This window comes from Spea bombifrons, chromosome 11, assembly GCF_027358695.1.
Source record: "Spea bombifrons isolate aSpeBom1 chromosome 11, aSpeBom1.2.pri, whole genome shotgun sequence".
NCBI classification, from domain to species: domain Eukaryota; kingdom Metazoa; phylum Chordata; class Amphibia; order Anura; family Pelobatidae; genus Spea; species Spea bombifrons.
Window position 1 is genome coordinate 23,029,668 of NC_071097.1, and position 20,762 is coordinate 23,050,429.

Genomic DNA, 20,762 nt, shown 5'->3' on the forward strand with positions numbered 1-20,762 from the left:
AGTTCATTCAATGAGGTTGAGGTTAGGGCTCTGCACTGGCCAGTCAAGTTCTTCCCAACCGAACTCATCCAACCACACCTTAATGGACCTTGCTTTTGTGCACTGGGGCACAGTCATTCCGGAATAGAAAAGGGCCTTCCCTCAAACTGTTTCCCACAAAAGTCTGCTCTCTTGCCTGTTCTTGTTCTTCTATCTTCTTTCTTTTATTTTTATTCTTCATTCACTTTTCCTATGTATTAGCTACGTTAACCAGGCCTCCCGGAGTACTCTAAGAGTAAAGAGTGCGAGTGAATGAGAATGTGAGAGAGCACGAGAGACTGTGAAAGAGCATGAGTAAAGGTGGGTGACAACTAAATTTGTTTCTGAATGGAAAAAAAAGCCCAAATGGATTGAAATGAAAAATTGCAGAAATATATATATATATATATATATATATATATATATATATATATATATATATATATATATATATATATATATATATATAGTATTTTAATAACTGTGCCTTATTTTCAGCTACATTTTTCTTGTTCAGCATGAATGGCCAACAATACTTGAATTTGCATAAACTTCATTAAGCAGAGAGCAGACGTCAGAAATATCTTTAAATAGATTTAATTACAGTACAATTGCAAATATAATTGGAGTAGAATGATTTGTTGTTCTTACTATTGCTTAGCAAGTCATATTTGTATATATATATATATATATATATATATAGATATATATATCCATATATATATATATATATATATATATATATATATATATATATCTATATATATATCTATATATACTATATTGTTAAAACATATATTGTAAGCATATTATATTCATATATGTTAATCATTTAAAGTTGACCAGTCAATGCTAAATGAGCAGTAACCCATGTTTTAATGATGATTTATAACGATCATTGAAACAAAGCTGACAGGCTTTCTTTATAACCTAAGCAAGTATATGTGTACATATTGTGGGCTTTTGGGGTAAGTGTTAAGGATAGAGTAAAATATCTACTGTATACAAATTAACTTCCTTTAGACTCCAAAGCATCCAATTAGTCCTGTCTGGAATACCACCATTTATCCATTCATATTTCCATGACATATGAATTAATTTAAAATAGATTTCATATTATTTACATAAAAAAGCTTCACAAATATACTTTTTGATGAGATACAATGAATATAAATTTAAATAGTATTCTATTAACTTTCCATTGCTCATATTATTATTACTGCTTTCTACAATTACTGGATGTATTTTTATGACAAAAATACTCAACAGGAAAGCAGGGCTGTCATATCCCCTTTCCTGACACAATACTTGACATTTGACAGCTGCCTTGGAGGTGCCACATAAATTTCTGGCAGTTCCACATTATTATTCTTTGGTAACAGTAAAGTCCATTTCTAAAAGATGCAGTTAGCAACCATTATCAGATTATATTGCACACAGTTACAGTTTGCTTTTACTGCAAAAAATATACACAATGATTTAGTTCACTTATGACTGATTATTCAAATATATCAGCCTCCTTGATTTGTCTTTGATATGTATTATATATTTATTTTATTTTATATTATTTTATATTTATTAGACTTGTTAGATGCATTTGGATTGGTACAATTTGCAAATTTACAGAATTTCGTATGTAGACCATGAAAACAAGGCCAGACCCCCTACAAATCAGATGAAAATGAAGCAAAAAAGATTACAATTTTTCGTCCGAAATACATGAGTCCACATTCACTCACATTTATCCACAGTCTCGCACATTCTCACTTACTCTCTCACACTCATTCTTGTTCACTGTCACGCTCTCTAAATGTCTCTTCTCTGTTGACTACTTCCGCTTCTACTTCTATCTTCGCCCCCATCTACACAGACATAACCAAGCAAGAACTTCCACCAAAATGTTGATGGTTCCAGGCACGTCCTCTCCTCGATCATGCTATTAGAGGAGAGGACATGAAGGACTGAAAGAGCCCTCTTTTTTTCCCTAACTTGAACTCAGGACTATTTGATGTCGCAATATGGCTGAAAGTGCCATCAATTTGTCAGCGTTTTAGGTAATGGCAAAATGAGACATCCATGACATCCTCTCCCCTGATTGGTCAATTGAGAATAGGACGTCACTGGAAGTGCCGCCATTTCGGAGGAACTTCCTGATTGGTAATGTCCTTGGATGAAGATACCAGATTGAAGATAGCAGATTGAAGAAAGAAGAGACAAGAAAAGAGAGAAGAGAGAAGATGTAGTTAAGAGAATATTTATATTATAGCCAAGCATAGTGTGCATGCAAGAACACCAGTGGCTGATCAACAAACAGACAGCAATTTATCAGGTTAAAAAATGTTAAAAATAAAATGAATTTTATAAAATAAAAAAATGTAATCACATCACTTCTAAGTAACAAGTTTAGGCAATGGACATTAAGCAATAAGACCTAAATCCGCTATTAGATAGTAATCAGTTTTGTAATAAAAAAATGAAAACAATGATAAATGTTTATTTTTATTATCGTGTGTATTTTTTTTTACCATATGACCTGCTGCAGAGCCTTACTTACAGCAACTGACCCAGAAGCACTTTTTATACCCAGGTTAATGCTGTTGAAGATATTTTTTAACTATGTCATTGTTGTTGCACAAGCCAGACACCATTGATCATGTCAAAGAAGCTACATAGCAAAGCATTGATTTCATTGGCAGTATTTTACTGCCATGTTGCTGAATGTCAACTTAGGCAGCCAATCAGTGGCTTGAAATTTTGGATCATGTTGGAAGAAAGAAGATTTTGCAGCATGGCTGAAAATTCTATGTCAGGTAAGTGTTTTATTTTATATATATATTTTAACTTAGAGTCACTCACAGAGTACCATGCATGGTATAATCATTATAATACAGAATCAACAGTCAACCATACAATAGCACTAAACATAAAACCAACTGTAACCACTGAGAGCTACAAAGAAGAACTATGACATCTTTGTGATTCACTAGTAATGAATTAGTACACATTGTCCAACTTACTACATGGATTACAAATGCAACTGATGTAAATATGTGCTATATAGGTATAAAGCAACATCCACACTCTACAAAGCAAATGTAAAGTTGCAACCCCACTGGAAGAGGGGAACTGTTAAGTGTTTCATTCTAATTCCATCAGTTTATGAAGCTAAAATAAAAGGAGATTAACAGTGACTGTAACATTTGAGGACAAACACAAAAAAGATTGACATCTATAATTAAAAATATTTTGTTTTGTGCTGCGTGTGAGAGCTGCCCTCTCATCATTTGATATTGCCTCACCATGCGTCATTTCCACTAATAGCTTTAATGCAGAATGTGTGTGAACTGTGTGAAAACAATGCAAAGTATAGGAAGAATGTTAACATTGGCTAATAGTATTATTTCAATTCTGTCTTCGCCGAAGGATCATGGGAAATGAAATAAAATTTACATTAAATGACCAGGCCATCAGCTATCAGAGCTGAGAAAATCCATATTTAAAACTTGAAAAATAATAATGACACAATAGGTTTTCAGGGCTGGAAAGAGTTAAACATGGTTTTATATAGGATGTAGTTATAATATAGATGGTAGGGGAGATAATGATCTCAAAATAAATACATGAAATTACAATTTATTAATGCACTAGTTTGGCTACCATAATTATAGTGCAAACTGGTAGAAGTTTTGATTAAACAGTTCCATTTTAGATGTACCTTATATTCAAATTCCAAGTCTTGGCATACAAATCTTTCGGAATTTTGAGACAGAGACTGATCGCCTGCCAGAGTGTAGGCTTTAAGACCCAGCTTGGCTGTTATATCTTTAATCTTCTTTGGGATTTGGTTGTAGTTAGCATGAAAAAGGCAATTTGTTGTCCAAGCTTCTCTGTATTATACAAAAGGGACTGAATAGCCAAATGTTCATGTGATTATTCGGAATGAAGTGTGCTCTGAGACGTTCCCAAAATTGACACTCTATAATAAAGCCAACAAAGATCGGGGCGCATGTGAATATAGGGAACGAAAAAAATATATAATAGTGTATATTTTTCGTTCCCTATATTCACATGCGCCCCGATCTTTGTTGGCTTTGGATTTGAACGCCGAGAGGAGCGTTCGTGTTGGGCTGCGGCAGTGACACTATAGGGAAGTATATATATATTTTTTTGGTTACTCCACTTTTCTCTATTTATTTCTCACACGTGTTTTTTGGGTGTTCTAGTTTTTTCACTCTATAATAAATGCTGACGGATCGTCAGGGAAATGCATCCAGGTTAGAGAAACACAATGTGTACAGTTTCCATCTTGCTTTGAGTATAATGTACCGTATATCATCTTCCTTACAAACCTTGTTGTAAACATCAAATGACAGAGTAATAATGAGTGTTAATGTAAATAAAATTGTTCACATTTATTCACATAGATGCATGTCTTTTCATGTCTATTACTGTAAATGTATCTGTCAAAAATATTTGTCTACATATTTACATTAGATTGCACACAAGATTTAACCTCTTAAGCAGTAGGGAGATTCACAGAATCAGGGAGTCTCACACACACACAGAGACTCAGGCAGTCTCACACATACACAGAGACTCAGGCAGTCTCACACACACACAGAGACTCAAGCAGTCTCACACACACAGAGACTCAGGCAGTCTCACACACACACAGAGACTCAAGCAGTCTCACACACATACACACACAGACTCAGGCAGTCTCTCACACACACAAACTCAGACAGTCTCACACACACACAGAGACTCAGGCAGTCACACACACACACACAGACTTAAGCAGTCTCACACAAACACGCACAGACTCAAGCAGTCTCTCACACACAGACTCTGGCAGTCTCACACACTCACTCAGGCAGTTAATCAAAGCACTTTTTCAAAAATCTACTTTTTCAAAAAGAATATATATATAATTTTTTTTTTACAAATCTATGATGCCTCTTTTGATGTTTTATCGATTGCATTTGTCACATAACAAAGTCTCAATCAATAATCTAAAAATGCACCAGTGCATACTTTAATTACCATTAAGTAATCAATGCTAATTACCATTATATTAAAAATAAATATTATATATTTATAATATATACAATTTATAATTTTAACATTAATAATAAATGTTTATTTTATTAATAATAAAGAAATAAAGAAAAGAAAAAACCATAAGCACGTTATTACCAGACTCTAGGTAACTCTAGCTAACCAAAGTAATACCAGTCAAAGCTCCATTGCATACTTTTAATTACCATTAATTAATTACTACTACTAATATATTTATTAATAATATAATGGTAGTTATCAATGCATTATATATTTAATACATTGCTAACTACTATTATAGTATTAATAAAGATATATTTATAATAAATATATATAATTTAAAATTTAAATAAGAAAGAAAGAGAAACACATAAGCAAGTTCTTACCAGAGTAGAGTACTGCTGCTGCTCCAAGGCTCTTCTGCTGGAAACCAACTGTGCAACAAAATGTATCCAATAACGACGTGGGGGGGAGCTATGCGCGAAGTCAAAAGCCTGCGGAACGGCTGAAATCCTGCGCAAACTGCAAATTTGAATATTAATTAAGAAACGGTTCGGCAAACTTTGGATTTTTTAAGAAACGGTTCACGCAAACTGGCAAGAACCGGCTGAATCCCAACACTGCCCTTAAGTACAATGGGTTGTCCTTAAACCCATTAAAAACAATGCATTGTGAGCCCGTACATGTACGGGCTTTGTCATGAAGGGGTTAACATATGAATTTATGAACCTATTACCATCACTAAGCTGTACACATCCTACAGTTTATTTGGTTTTTACTTCTATCTTTAATTATTTTTATTATGTTTTAGGGTGTGAATTTCCTCACACAATTCTCATATTTTCATTCTGATTGCATCAACATGTATTAAATATCTCTCTCTGTATGTATTAACCCCTTAATGACAAAGCCCGTACATGTACGGGCTCAAAATGCATTGTTTCCAATGGGTTTAGGGACCGCCCATTGTCCTTAAGGGGTTAAATAGATTCTAGATTCCTTCTCTTCATAGAATAGCTCCAGTTATCTTCTAATATTTGTCCAAGTAGTTCATAATTGTGTTATATAATGTAGTGACAATCAATCTACCCTTAGAATTCTAGTATGACAACGTTAAAATATTTGATGATGTCATAACTGTCTAGACAGATTACCGGTCCTTGCAAACACAAAATATATTTGCCCTTGACTGTACTTTGAGACCTGTCAAAGATATCACGTATACATTTATCAATAGAACGTCTATTTTTTTTTAAATCCTTTATTTCCTTTAAACATAATCCATACATAAGGGATGCAGTAATGTATCCCACTTTCTCAACAAGTTACTAGTTAGCGTACAAATTGTACTGTTTTATTCTTACATTTCAAAACATGTTTCTTTGAAAGATGCCTCTAAACTCATTTATATAGATACAATTTTACATTTAGCACGAATATATAAGCCACTGATAAGTCATGACTCCATTAATGTTTTTGAGCACTGTCTGAGCTCTTGGCTTCCACGAGAGGCAGAAGGAAGTGGAGAGTGCACAGGAAAATGACACCCCCCAGTAATTAGTTAGAAGACCATTTAAATATCTTCAGTTTTGTCACAATAAAAAACTTTTGCATAGCAATAAATAACATATTTTCATATATAATATAATTTTAAAAACACGAGTATTATATTTAAGAACGCAATGCCTTTGCTCTTTATATAATTATGCCAACACACTGACTAAATATATTTTTTTCACAAAGAAAAATGTCATATCAAAATGCAAATCACTCAATTTGCTTAACAACCAATTATCACTGTTCCCTAGGTTTCAGCTTATAGAGGCTCAATGGGATTTAATTTAATCCCTAGCTGTGAACAGATGGACAGATTGTAGGTCTTTGTAAAATAAAGTTCTCTGTGCTCCAGTCGACACCTCTCAAATGCTCAGTGATAATCATTTGATATACTTTTTTGGTTAAAAAAAGGTGAACATTAAAATACTTCTGAGTTTATTTTGCTAATTGTTCTTCTTGGAATTCATGTAATTTTATTGTATATAAAATAGAATCTTGAATGAAATAACTTGTCATAATTTACTATGTTTTCATTGTAATTTCACAATGTGTCATGTTTCTAACATACATTTTATCGTTTGGTATCCTTATTAATAAAGTGTATACTGTCTGAATAACTAAAAGCACAATCTATAACTCATTTATAAATAATGTTAATATCGGAATAATGTCATTATTGGCCCTGGCTAAGACATAAAGGTGAACACCTGTGTTAGGATTCCTGATAGTTTGCTATTAACATTACACCAATGGCGGTATAGTAGTGGTGCAAGGGGCCCTAGTGTCCTAAGTGCCCTTTTTCAGAAGTACCCCAAGATGTATTTATGCATCTCTTTTTCTCCACAAACCTGCATTATTCTGCCTCCTAACCCTAGGCACCCTTTCTGCAGAGGCCTCTTGGTGTCTTGTACCAAGTGGAGGAAGGCAGAAGAAAGAAGACAGAACAAAGGAGAGGCAAGAGAAGAAGCAGAGTTGTGGAAAAGTTTACAAAGCTTTTGTGTGCACAAACATTTCCATTGTGCACTGGTTGCAAAACGTATGTTTGTGCCTTCAATATACATTTTCCATAAGCATCCCCAATTACAGAAAAAAAAGTATTTTCCCTCTAATGTTGGAATTAAAGGTTTAATGTTTAACTCATGGACATATCAAGGTAACTTTTCTGATAGTGTCTTAGATTCAGCTAAATGTTAAAATATTAGTAGTTTCCTTGTGGGGCTGGTGGCAAATGGAGTTGATTCAAATGCTTCATATCAGTCTTCGGTTTCAATGCTTTTATTTTCCTGTGTACAAAAAAGACAGTAAGAAAGAGCCATGCTGTGAATTAAAAGCGTGTAACAGAAAGTGGAAATAAATGTAGAACATAAAGTCAGTTCATGAGTTAGCCATGTCACCTGCTGCTTCACATTCCCTGCTTGTTGTTCTGATGGTTATCTTGTTTCAGAGCAGTAAGAAGCCAGTTAGCACAACAGCAGTTTATTGAAGGGAATGTTTTGTGTACTACATTAGGAAACACTGCACAATACCACAGAGCTATACACTACATTGCACACAGGTTCAATGTTTGAAGTGTCAGTACACAAAGCGTAAATGTAAATTCTGTAAAGACAATACTTTTATTGGCTAGTTGAACGGCAATAGGTTGCTAGATTTGAGACTACTTAGGTCTGTTTCTCATAAATCAGTTTGTATGAAAAGTTAACCTTTAAAGGGGCAGCCCAACCTCCACAGCAGCCTCCTTAACAAACATCATGTAACTAGTGCACACACACCCTAACATGCTTACACACATAGAAACACACACACAAAGAGTAGCACACAAACCTACACACAGACAAACATTCACAGTAACATTCAGACACACAAACAATCAATAATTCACTTACCTTCACAGAACCAGTGACTGTCCTTCGAAGGGGAGATGGCACACTTGTGAATACATGTCAGTTTATTTTTTGTGTCTTTAGCATGATAAAGGATTTAACCCCTTTTAATATGTGCATTATATTGTGCACTGTAATCTACATTAACTGCATATGCAATATATACGTATGTACAACCACATCTATTGGACACATTCACTAAAGGGGAGTGCTTTTAAGAAATGTATTTTTTTTCTGTTAATTTAACTGTTTAGTTTATAATTTTGGGGGAAATGATAGGAGAAAATATGCTTTTTTGTGATTTACTATTACTTTATATGATCAAATGCTTTGTGCCCTCCTCCTAATCATTGCCTTTAGGTGTTTCAGTTATACCCATTGTAACAGGTGAATAAAATAAAGCACATACGCATGAATATCCATAGATAATCATTATCAGTAAAACGGGTCGTACTGAAGAACTAAGCGACTTATTATGCTATTTGTTTGTCTAGAAAATAAATCTAAAATCCTTCCTACTATGCTCATGGGAGATCTAGTGCAACAGAATAATCCATTGGGTCACTTCAGCCTTGCACCTTCAAATATATTATTTTTGAAGTGTTTGCCCTTGGTATATCTAGAAGAAAAAAGGCCACAGATGACAAAAAAGCAAATGTCTTTGTAATTTTTGTCCACATAGGATGTAGTTATTGCATATCAATTAAATCAATGGGAATAATTTCCACTTGAATAGACCTCTGAACCAGCACTGGAGCTGACAAGTATATCACTTGCAAGGAGATGTGTTTGGCCATAAACGTCTCCTGCATTGAGAATAGCAAAGGGTAGGAGGAAAATCTTCCCATGCATTTGCAAAAGGGACCTCTCAGCTATTGTTTTAAACCCAAGACTGCATACGCCTGCACGACCAGGCAGATATTAACAGGTTCAAGGATACAGAGATCACACTTTAAATCAATGGATGAAATCATGCATATAGTTTATTAGCCAAATCAAAATACATGCACAATAGTCAGTAATTTTATTATTATTGTCATTATCTATACTTTTATTTATGTATAGCAACAAGAATTTACACAGCACTTCTTACAGTCCATACAAAGGGTATAAGAAAACGAGGTAAACAGGGTTCTTCTCGCAAACTTACATCCTAGAGGACAATCAAAGGAGAATGAAACAGATTGCCGTATTTGCTCGATTATAAGATGACCCCCCAAAATTTTAATATTAATTTAGAAAAAAAGAAGCTTGAATATAAAACTACCCTATAAGAAAAATATGTTTACATCGCCTCCTACATTGGGAGACTCGATAAGCAATGCCAGATGTTCTACAGGGCTGAGCCCCAGGCACCATACAGCGATCCATGGCAAAGTCTCACCATTTCTGGAAGGAGCCCACTTTTATATCTTTAGTAATACATTAAAGCCTATGAGTGTTTTAAGAGGTTATATTCCAAAGTTTGTTTATTAACTCTTTTCTAGAAACTTTCCCTCAAACCACGTGCAAAAATAAGTTGGGGTATGTTATTTTGACATATCTTTTTGAAACATAATTTTTGTTTTTCACAAAACTAGTAGGAAAACTACTAATAATTAACACTTACACCAACATTCCTTCATCACACTACATCAACCCTTTTGCATGACAATTTTCTTCTAGACACTGCAGCTATCATATGCATTAAAATCTGGAGTATTACTTTAATATCACTTAGATACATAGTTGGAACAGGTTTAGGAGAAATCTTGGTAACCTCGGGTGATGGTAATAGTTGAGATTTAAACCTGCACCAATACTGTACAGTTTATTTGTGTCTTTGAGGACATCACTGCACTACGGTGACATCATCTCCATGATCCTCCAATGGAGGAGAGGACGTCACCTCCAGCGCCGTCATTTTGCCCTCATGTGAACTGAGGGCAATATGGCGGTGCTTCCAATGACGTCCTCTGCCCTGATTGGAGGATAAGGAGAGGACGTCACTGCAAGCGCCACTATATTGCTCTCAGGTGAACTGAGGCCAATATGGCGGTGCCGCGGTGATGTCATCTCCCCACTCCACCAGAGGAGATGACATCACCATAAATGCCGCCATATTGCCCTCAGTGCTTTCGTGACGTTCTCTTTCCAGTTGGATGATCAGGGAGGATGCCACTGCAGCTACGTCCACTCTGAGGAAGCCTGTGCTATGCAAATCGCGTTTGTGTCTTATTTAATATTAACCTTTTGTTGGTTTTTATTGTTTTTTATTACCAAAAGTTTAGAATAAATAAGTTTTTTTGAAAACTATTTATCTTGCTCCTGGGCCTATTTTTAATTTACACCACTGCTCTTTTTTAATTTTTACCACCACTATATTTTTGGTGGGGAACATACCACGTATGCGCTAAGGAGTGGTTATTTTACACCAAAAAGTAACTGAGGACACTCCAGACTGCTCCAATGGTTGCTGCTAAAGAAATTCCAAGGCAAGGATTATACCGCCAAAGTGCACACTTTGGGGCTAACTGATTAAACTCGTACTACATTTCGCTCCAAAGATTGTTGCCAAAGAAATCTTTAGGCGAGGATTATATTGCCCAAGCGCATACTTTTGGGCTAACTAAAGAAGCCCCCAACAAATGTGAGTAGCCCCTTGTGGCCTTCATTTTGTAAAACATATGCTTTAAGAGACATATTGCATCATGTGTCTCTTTCTTTCACATATCCACATCCGTGACAGCACAGCCACTATCCCCCTTGTAAACTACTCTGCCTATCCAAACCAAGAAGAGGAAACCTTGGCAAGTGGTTCTGCTGCTACATTTATAATAACTTTGTTTTAAAAAGGAAGTTTGTTTTATTATTTATTTATTTATTTATTTTTATTACCAAACACCGCTAGATACTTCTACTGGTTTACAGTTGAAATCCTTAAGCCTTCAGCTTTAGGATCCTTTAGCTTTCAGTGATTTATTGTTAGTTTTTTATTGCTTTTAGCACTTTTATCCTACACCTTTTTAATTTACAGTAACACACAAACTCACTCTGACTCACTCACCCTAATACCGACACACACCGACACCATAAACATACATACACACACTCTCTTTCCCATACATCCTCTTCGTCTATACCATTAACCCTTCCTGACACACACACACTAACACCATATGCTCATAAATATACACTTTTTAACACCATATGTTGATACACACGCTAACCGTACACTCACACTCATGCAAAACAATAAATTTACATACACAAACTTACATCATATGCTGACAGACATGCTCATGCTAACACCATAAAGAAACATGCACTCTAACACCATACACTAATGCACTCACACACTAACACCATACAGTAGCACACAGGCATAAACACTCACTCTAACATCATTCACTTGTGTATATATACACTTTTCATGCACTAAAACACTCGCTCTAACACAATACATTTACGCTTACATATACACACTCACACTGCTCCCTTCTCCCAGGCACTAATAAACCTAGGCTCATCCCTAGGACACCCTATGGACAATAATAGCATCTTACGTAACACAAATAGATTTGATTAAGATTTGGACACATTGATCTTTACACCTTGCTAAATTCACTGTGAAAGTCACATATCAAAACCTTTCACAAACCTTTCGTTAAAAAAGTAGAACCTGGCTTTCTTTATATCAACCAGATTGTATCATAAAGGAACACTCTAGCCATCATATGTAGTTTAATGAATATGAAAGCTGAGAGGTTTACAGTTAAACTATTTTTTATTGTTTTCATCACCTTAAACTGTGACGGCATTGTGTAAGCAAGTCTGACAAACCATTGCTTTTCCATTAATAGTGCCAAAACCATTAAATAGGTGACACAGCACGGCCAGCACCTAACATGTTTTTTGATGTTACATAATGGCCTCTTCAGGTCCCCTCAAGGGCAGTAATTAAACACAAGCTTGGATGCTGCCTCCCAGGGGAACTAGTTGGTTCTTTGCTGTCCTGATACTGGTTTATTTGTCTTTTGTCACCAGACCTCTACTGCGCCACCTGATTTTGAACATAAACATTCATTTTAACCTTCCCCAACACCTCATCAAACCCAAAACAGGATGTAATCAATCAAAATTTTGAGAACATATCAGCACAATGTACTCAAAGAGCAAATAATGTTATTTCCAGTGTCGCCTCATTCATCTCCACCCACAGCCTCTACCTTGCCCTTTTTGTTCTATGTTCCCACAATTGTAGGTATACTCCCAGCCTTGGGTTGTTATCTAGACCAAGAAGTGTCTAGAAAGGTGAATCTAATTAGGTGTTCGGTCTTGAGATCTAGCGTGTTGATCCACGGTTCCCATTTTGTGAAAAACCTTTTGGTTAGTGTTTCTTTCATTTTACAGCATTCCACCCAGTCTTTGTTAAATAAATAAAAGAGTTATATTGAAATACCCTTTTTGATGGGGGTGCGGCCTCAAAACATAACTGCAGGATAATTGTTGCCAGGACCAATTTTGACATCTGACAGTGCAGACCCATTCCAAACATTGTGATATGTTATTTTACATTTATATAGAGGGTCCTTTGCAAATGTACTGCCCCTTCACCACTGATTGGATGCAGTCTTTTCTAAACTATATAATATATTGTATATATAAACTTTGATTTAGTGGTTTGTCTGGCTGGTGCAATTTGTTTGTGATTTTATACAACAGATTAAACTAAATGTATTGTTTGTTTAACTGAATTTCAGAAAGAAATGATTTCCCTGCCAGAACTTTGCAAATGGATTTTAGTCTCTGTTCATTCCTACGATTTAGAATATAATAGAGACAAAAGAGAACATGGATACAGTACAAGAGACTGATTGAGCACAGCAGATTAAAAGACTAGTGTTGATTAACGATACATTATTTTACTTTTTAGGCTATAACACCTGCTAGTAATTGGTGTGATGATCCTGCAGAGAGCCTAAGCATTTACTGTGAAGGCAGAACCACTAATTGCTGAAGCCTTGAAGCCATTATAATACACATGTTGTGCACATAGTGACCGATAGAGGGCAGACGAATCACTGTTAGCTGGAAGAGAGCTTAGTTGTGATAATGCAGGTATAATAGAGAAAAAAGAAGAAAAATCTAGCTGCATCAAGCTCTGTTGGAACATTGTCCCGTCATAATACATTTGCAATACATATTTAAGGGGAAAAAGTGTGTAGTTTGTGACTAAGTAAAAAAGGAACATGCAGAATATAATCCTCTAGATGTGATATGCATTATTGGAGAGCTAGACATTGATTTTTAATATCCTGCTGTGAAGTCTTGTTGTATAAACACATAAGTGTTAAAAACAGTGAAGCAACAGAGAAAACATCATTCAGATTGGTGATCACATGTGGATACCACGCGTGAGTGTGCTTTGCAACCAAAGTAGCGTTTCAATTATCAAAGGACAAGCTTTCAGGCATGATAGCTGCATCACAGATTAACCCCTCAATAGCCAGAGACATTCAACACTGCTTTTCTGTCACCTATACCACTAAAAAGGGGTTAACGAACAAGATACAACTAAAATAATTAAAATGCTATAGAAATTAATTTAGGAAATAATAGTGATTATTACTATTATTATTAGCTTTTATTTATAGTTATTTATGGCAATATTTAGAATTTCTCTCTCTCTCTCTCTCTTGATACTCCAAGCACTTCTGGGGTTTAACTGTTTCAGAGTTGTGTATGAAGTGAGTATCTGAAGGACAGGGCAATTCATAAGACTTCACAACACATGCTGTTACATTGTATCAGATGGCATGATGCTGGTGGTAGCTGCCGCACATATAACGCGTCCTGTTCAGATGTGCAGCACTCAGATGTGCAGAGTCCACACCGTGTCTGGTAGGAACAGCTCCAGTAATTGTCACGTTTAGTAAGATCAGATGGCAGAAGGTGGAGTTAATAACAGGATTGAAGAAAGGACGCAAACGTGTTTACCTGCCCCTAGCTCTGCCGAACAGCAAGCACATTCCTGAGCCTGAGAGCAGCTGTATGGATGCAGTCCGGGGAAGCCCTGCTTCTTCATGCTTTATACCGGTCCCCATGAGAGGAAAGCTGACACAGTGCAGCGAGGATAATTCTGTTTTATTTATCTGCATGATGCTCTGTCAATGAGGCTATTGGGTGATCAGTGTGTATCTGTTGTTGCCATTGCCTTTACGTGATCGGATTTCAGCAACCTAATCCTCTTGTCTGTACAAGGGTCTAGCAGAGTCCTAGCAGAGAAGACTTCCATTGAGTGAGAGCACTCTTCCGATTAATATGGAGCCCTTGCCTGCAGGCTGTTGGTAGGATGAGGGGTGCTGATGCTGAGCTTGGGATACTAGCAGCCTGGTGCTTGGAAGGAGTGGACACCAACAACCTTTGGATACATTTTGGAACCCAGGACCAACACTGTCCCGTATGCAGACAATGGTACCCGCACTAATGTAGTTATGTGATACAAATGTAAGGATATCTCCTTCTAGAACATATTTCTCCTACAAGTAAGTTAATCGGCATAATGTAAACGTCCTGTGTGTGTGTGAGCGTTTGCTAACGTCTTGTGAGACTCATCTCTATGTCCCAAAGTTGTCCTTGGGAAAGTTGGAGAAAACTTTAATATCTGATTGAAATGGTGATACTCTGTATCCATGTTTTTTTTTTCTTCTTCAAAATCATAAAATACCCAGAAGTTTGGATAATTAAATGAAAACACATATTTTTTGGCTGAATTTCAGTTGCATGCAGTAACACTGTGTGGCTTATTTAAACACATTTGTTGGGTAATTAATACTGTCAGAGGAATTAATCAGGCAATAATCCAACTTGGATAATACATATTTCCTCTCGAGATGCCTGCTTTTTAAATTACTGTATGGCACCTTTAAAACTGTGTAATTTTCATGCGATGCTTCAGTGGTTTACAAATAAAATGAGACAGGTTGACTTCTGATGGCAATATTGTGTCAATATATTTTTACAATGTATTAATTCGGTATGTAGACAATATGTACAACATGGATTGGTTCTAGATTTTTTTTACTAGAAAAAATATCATCTGCTTTTTTTTCTTTTGTAATGAGACATAATTAAGATCATACATGTTTAATTAGTTTATTTTAACCCTTTTGTACTGTTCTACTAGGATGTAATGGTCCCCTTGTAGTGGCAGATGTGACTTACATGTCATCATGAGCCTAGTGTTTTTTATTGTAGATGCACTGAGAGGATGCCTGGATGCTAAGAGCTGCATTAAAATCAGTTTTATATATACTGAAAAACAGAAGTGAGTTTAATGAAGTATATCATTCTAATGGGGAGTCTATCTAATGAATGTTTTCCCTGTTGTTTTAGTGATGTGTCAAAGGGAGGTTTTCCTATAATTTGGATCACTGAGTCCTTATGGAAATGGAACCTGTTTGTCTCTCATCAGTTTTCGTTAATTTCTCTCTTCTGTTTAATATTCTAGAGAGACTACATGCTACAAGTTGCAGTTTTAGGAATTGGACTGCAGTGAAAGAGGTGTTTATGAAAGGTTTGTGTGTGTGTGTGTGTGTGTGCATGGTCTGCATTACTTAAGTTAGATCACATCTGCAGAGATATGAAGACATTCACTATTATTACAAGACAAAGCATGTTTTAAATAGAGGGAATATTCTAACTTCATGTTGAGATTGATCTCAAGGAAATGAAACAGACTATGCATATTTTTATTTCAGATGAATGTATCTATTCAAATATATTGCCAATGACAGTATGCTGTAAAAAAGACTCGCTAGTTATCATAATCTATTTTAATCAATAACAGAGATGATGCTACTTTTTTAACGATATCTACATATATTTTTGATGTTAAAATAAAAATTACAAAAAACAATATATGGTCTGTTAAAAGTAATGTGAATGGCTCAGCCTCTTAATCTGAATGGAGTATTCAAGTAGATATTTATTGGTTTCCCATTGATGGAAGTTTATGAACAATTGCATTGTTCTGGGCAAACTAAGACAATTGACTATAAGTATACTTCATGCATGAATTCCTGATAGTTGTCCTTCACTGTGCATGTAGTGCTTTGACTTAAATGAGCAGTGTTCTCCTTTGTGTTGATGATCATTTTAGTTCCTTTCAAGGATATACAATTTCTGGTTTGAATACAATGACAAAATGCTGACAATCTGCTAATTGAGTTTATGAACCATGAAATGTGAAAGAAAAATTGGGCAAAAATGTCATCATTGCCCTGACCTCAGGTGGTGTTAGACAACACTGAAATTAGTAGACCACAGAAATAATTAGAGATCACAAAGAGGATCTCAAGGTCATCTGCCCTTAGTCTTTATGAAGAGCATGGGAAGGTATAGATATGTTATCTTGGTTTCTATGGTATTCCCTAATTTTCCTTATAGATCGATTTTAAGCCAAAGAGCACTGTATCCATGTATCATTTGAAAAAAGTAATACTGGCAGTCGATGTGTCTTGTTTTGGAATGGGAGATTAACAGAAGAACACAACAAAGTGGAGTTAGCAGGCCTGGCCATATTTATATGTTTATCACATAACATTTTATGATTTACCAATGGAACAGTGGTAGAACTTAAATGCAATAGTAAAAGCATACACATGGTAAATGTGACAATGAACATATTTAATGATAGTGATCATAAGTGGGTTTGATGTATCTTGTCAGACAGATTTAGAGGTTTCATGCTGATAAAGATAAGGTGCCACTTTTTTCCAAGATCCCCATTAGTTTATATTTAAAAAATGCTGCTGGAATACTGGTAGGATTCACTAAACAGAGCAATGTGTATGGCCATATAATTATTTTAAGAGTCACTTGAATTGAATTAGTTGTACTCCACAAAGTCACATGCCTTCTAAAAACATGAGTTGTCTTAAAATCACTCCCAAAGGAGACATAGTTAAGGATCTTATAGCAGTTCTGATAGTTTTCTCAAATCCCACAGCTTTCTGTTTGTACAATTTACAGAGTGAGATAAAATTACAGATAATGAAAACCCTTATGTATATATAATAGGAGCAGCTATATTGACCTCCCGTTCTTAGAATCAGCATGATTATTCCTTCCCACTGATATATCCCTACCTGGTGTTAGTTTAATGATTGTTAATTGGTTCAGGCAGTTTTGGTAATGATGGAGATAAGAGAAAGAAAAATACATCAGGACAAGGAAAAGCAGGGGGGGGCTGGCAATAGTCCATGCCGGATGGGGGTAAGCAAGTCCAGCCAAATGGTCCAGTAATAAAGTGGCGTAAAAACACTTGGATTCTAAATATAATGCATACAAAACCTATATAGGAACAGAAAAAATGTCATAGAAATAGCACCAAAAACTTTCCAATTGTATAAAACTTATGTAGCAATAAAAGACTAAAAAACTTTAGCTAGTGGCTAAAGAAAGGGTAAATTACACCAATCTGAGGCAATTGCCCCCCTGCCCCTTTGCCATACCTCTGTGAAACAGACTAGGGAATTCTAGTACTTCAGATCTCAGGTTATAAACATGTCTTTACAAATAAACCAAATCAGAAGGAGACAATGTAGGTAGTATTCATTAATAAATTTAGTAATGCTAAATAACTGTAAGACTGGAAGCTTTAACTGTTGCGTGAGTTAAAGTTCAAACAAGCAGCTGAAATGTACCTCAATGCATTTATAGAAACACATGCACCTCTGTCAAGATATTACCTACAAGAAACTCTCCCTGTAACATCTCATTGTGGAAAAGTGCCATATATTTGCATGTATTTATGTCACTATGGCTACCTAACACATGAAATTAAAACAAAGAAAAAACAAATATAATGTGAAAATTGTATGACATAAATCAAATTTATATATATATATATATATATATATATATATATATATATATATATATATATATAAAATGTAAAAGTTTTTGGCAGGTGAGAAACAATGCTGTACAGTTAGAATAATTTCTAACATTGCATTCTAACAAAATGCAAAGTGAACGGAAGAAAAATCAAATCAGTATTTGGAGTGACTACCCTTTGCCTTCCAAAAAGCAACAATTCTTCAAGGCACACTTACTGAAAGTCAGGGATTTTGTAGGCATACAATTAGGTGTATGATTAAACTATTATACTAAACAGGTCCTAATGATTAGCAATTTAATATGTAGGTTGAAACACAACCATTAACTGAAGCAGAAACAGCTGGGTGAGGAGCATCCGAACTTACTAACCGGAAGCCAGCTTAATGTCAAAAGCCATACACCATGGCACAGCTGACCACAGCAACGAGACACAAGGTAGTTATACTGCATCACCAAGGCCTCTCCCAGGCAGAATTTTCAAGGCAGACATGGGTTTCCAGATGTTCTGTCCAAGCTATTTTTAAGAAGCACAAAGAAACAGGCATTGTTGAGGACCATAGATGCAGTGGTCAGCCAAGGAAACATATGTTCAGCACACATATCATGCTTACTTCTCTTTGAACTCAGAAAATTTCTAGCCAGTACATCAGCTTAGCATTGGCAGAAAAAAGTGAAACTGTGGTACACCAATTTACTTTCCAGAAAAGTCTGGTAAGAAGTGGTCTTCATAGAAGACCTGTGGCCAAAACGCTATACCTCCAAGGCAGATACAAGGCTAAGCTACTCAACCATTCACAAGAATGCAAGAACTGGGGTGTAGAAAAAAAGGCAACAGGTGCTCTGGACTGATGAGTCAAAATATTTGGGTGCAGCAAAAGGCAGTTTTTTTGCAGAAGGGCTGGAGAGCAGTACACAAATGAGTGTTTGCAGGCAAAAAATGAAGCATGGTGAAGGTTCCTTTAAAATTTGGGTCTGTATTTCTGAAAGTGGAGTCGGGGATTTTGTCAGAAGTAATGGTCTCCTCGAAGTACAGGCAGATATATATCCAACATGCAATACCATGAGGGAGGCATCTCCTTGCCTCCAAATTTATTCTGCAGCATTAAACCCCAAACATACAGCCAACGTAATTAAAAGCTATATTTATTTTTATAAAGATGTTTGGAACAGACTATTGGTTCCTTAGAAACCTATGCAAGTGTACCTACAAGAATTGATACTGTCACATCTGATATTAGTTTGATTTAGTTTTTTCTTCTGTTTACTCACTTTGCATTTTGTTAAATTATAAAAAATATCCTCCTCAAACAATAAAAAAGCAATTCTGACAATGAGCCACATTTAGAAAAGGATACATGGAGCAATCATCAAGCCTGGGTAACCTATTGCCTTGAATGTATTACATATTATTTGGAGGGGACACTAATTCTGAGTCTTTGGAACATGTGATATGTATTGGAACTAGACATTCCCAGTATATCCTTATTCCACCTGAAGGTATGGGTGGCATGGTGCCAACTTTCACATTAAACTTGCTACAAAGCTCTGGTTAATATTTATCATATGCAGTGTACTAGTCAGCATGATTACAGATCATAGGATAAAAACCCAGGTTGACCAAAAACGCCAATATTTAAAGATTTCTCAAGTTTGGTATTACACTGGCAAATTACAACACATTTAAAAAGTGCAGTAAAAGTAATGCTGGAAACAGTGGATATAAAATGCAAACAATTCCCATCAGCTATAGGATCTGATTTACAAAATGTGGTTCTTGTAATCTGCGCTAAATGCATATGTTAGTTTATCTTTTGTGATTTTATTGCTAATGGAGAATGAGAATGCACTATACCTCTTTCATCCTCTCCCACCACAGGTGACCTCTTGCAATGTCTTTTTGATTCTACTTTATAATACCACTAAAAATGAATTAGGGCCACCGAGATGTCATTAGAACTTCATTACATAATGGAAACCACTCATAGGTTACGCAGTAATCAGAATTAACATTGATTGCACATTAATTATACCATGCTCATAGCATACAGAGTTTGACATAACCATGTTCAGTTTATAGTAAGTAATAAGTAAATACCGACTGGAGGTATAGGTACATTATGGCTAAATAAAATCAGAGTGGGAATCAGATTATATGTAAACATTTTCCTAAACAAGCAAGGCATTAATATAGCTGATAATATATCAGGCTTCTACTACTGTTTTTCAAATGATCATAAACCATATTTACATAATAAAATGATATTAGCAATCTGGCTTGTGTGGGTAAATGACTACCATACCACACAGTTTAATTATGTGTAATTGTGTGGTATGGTAGTCATACTACCTATTTAACATGTC

The 20,762-nt window shown here is 35.6% G+C and overlaps 1 protein-coding gene across 1 annotated transcript in view; it reads left to right on the top strand.

Annotated features, from left to right (window-relative positions):
* The first annotated feature begins 14,721 nt into the window (after positions 1-14,721).
* The window catches only part of PCDH15 (protocadherin related 15), a 280,874-nt gene continuing 274,833 nt past the window's right edge, over positions 14,722-20,762 (top strand). The window contains exon 1 of the mRNA XM_053451264.1: positions 14,722-15,043. The gene's annotated coding sequence lies outside the window, so the exon portion shown is untranslated. The remainder of the gene's footprint in view (positions 15,044-20,762) is intronic.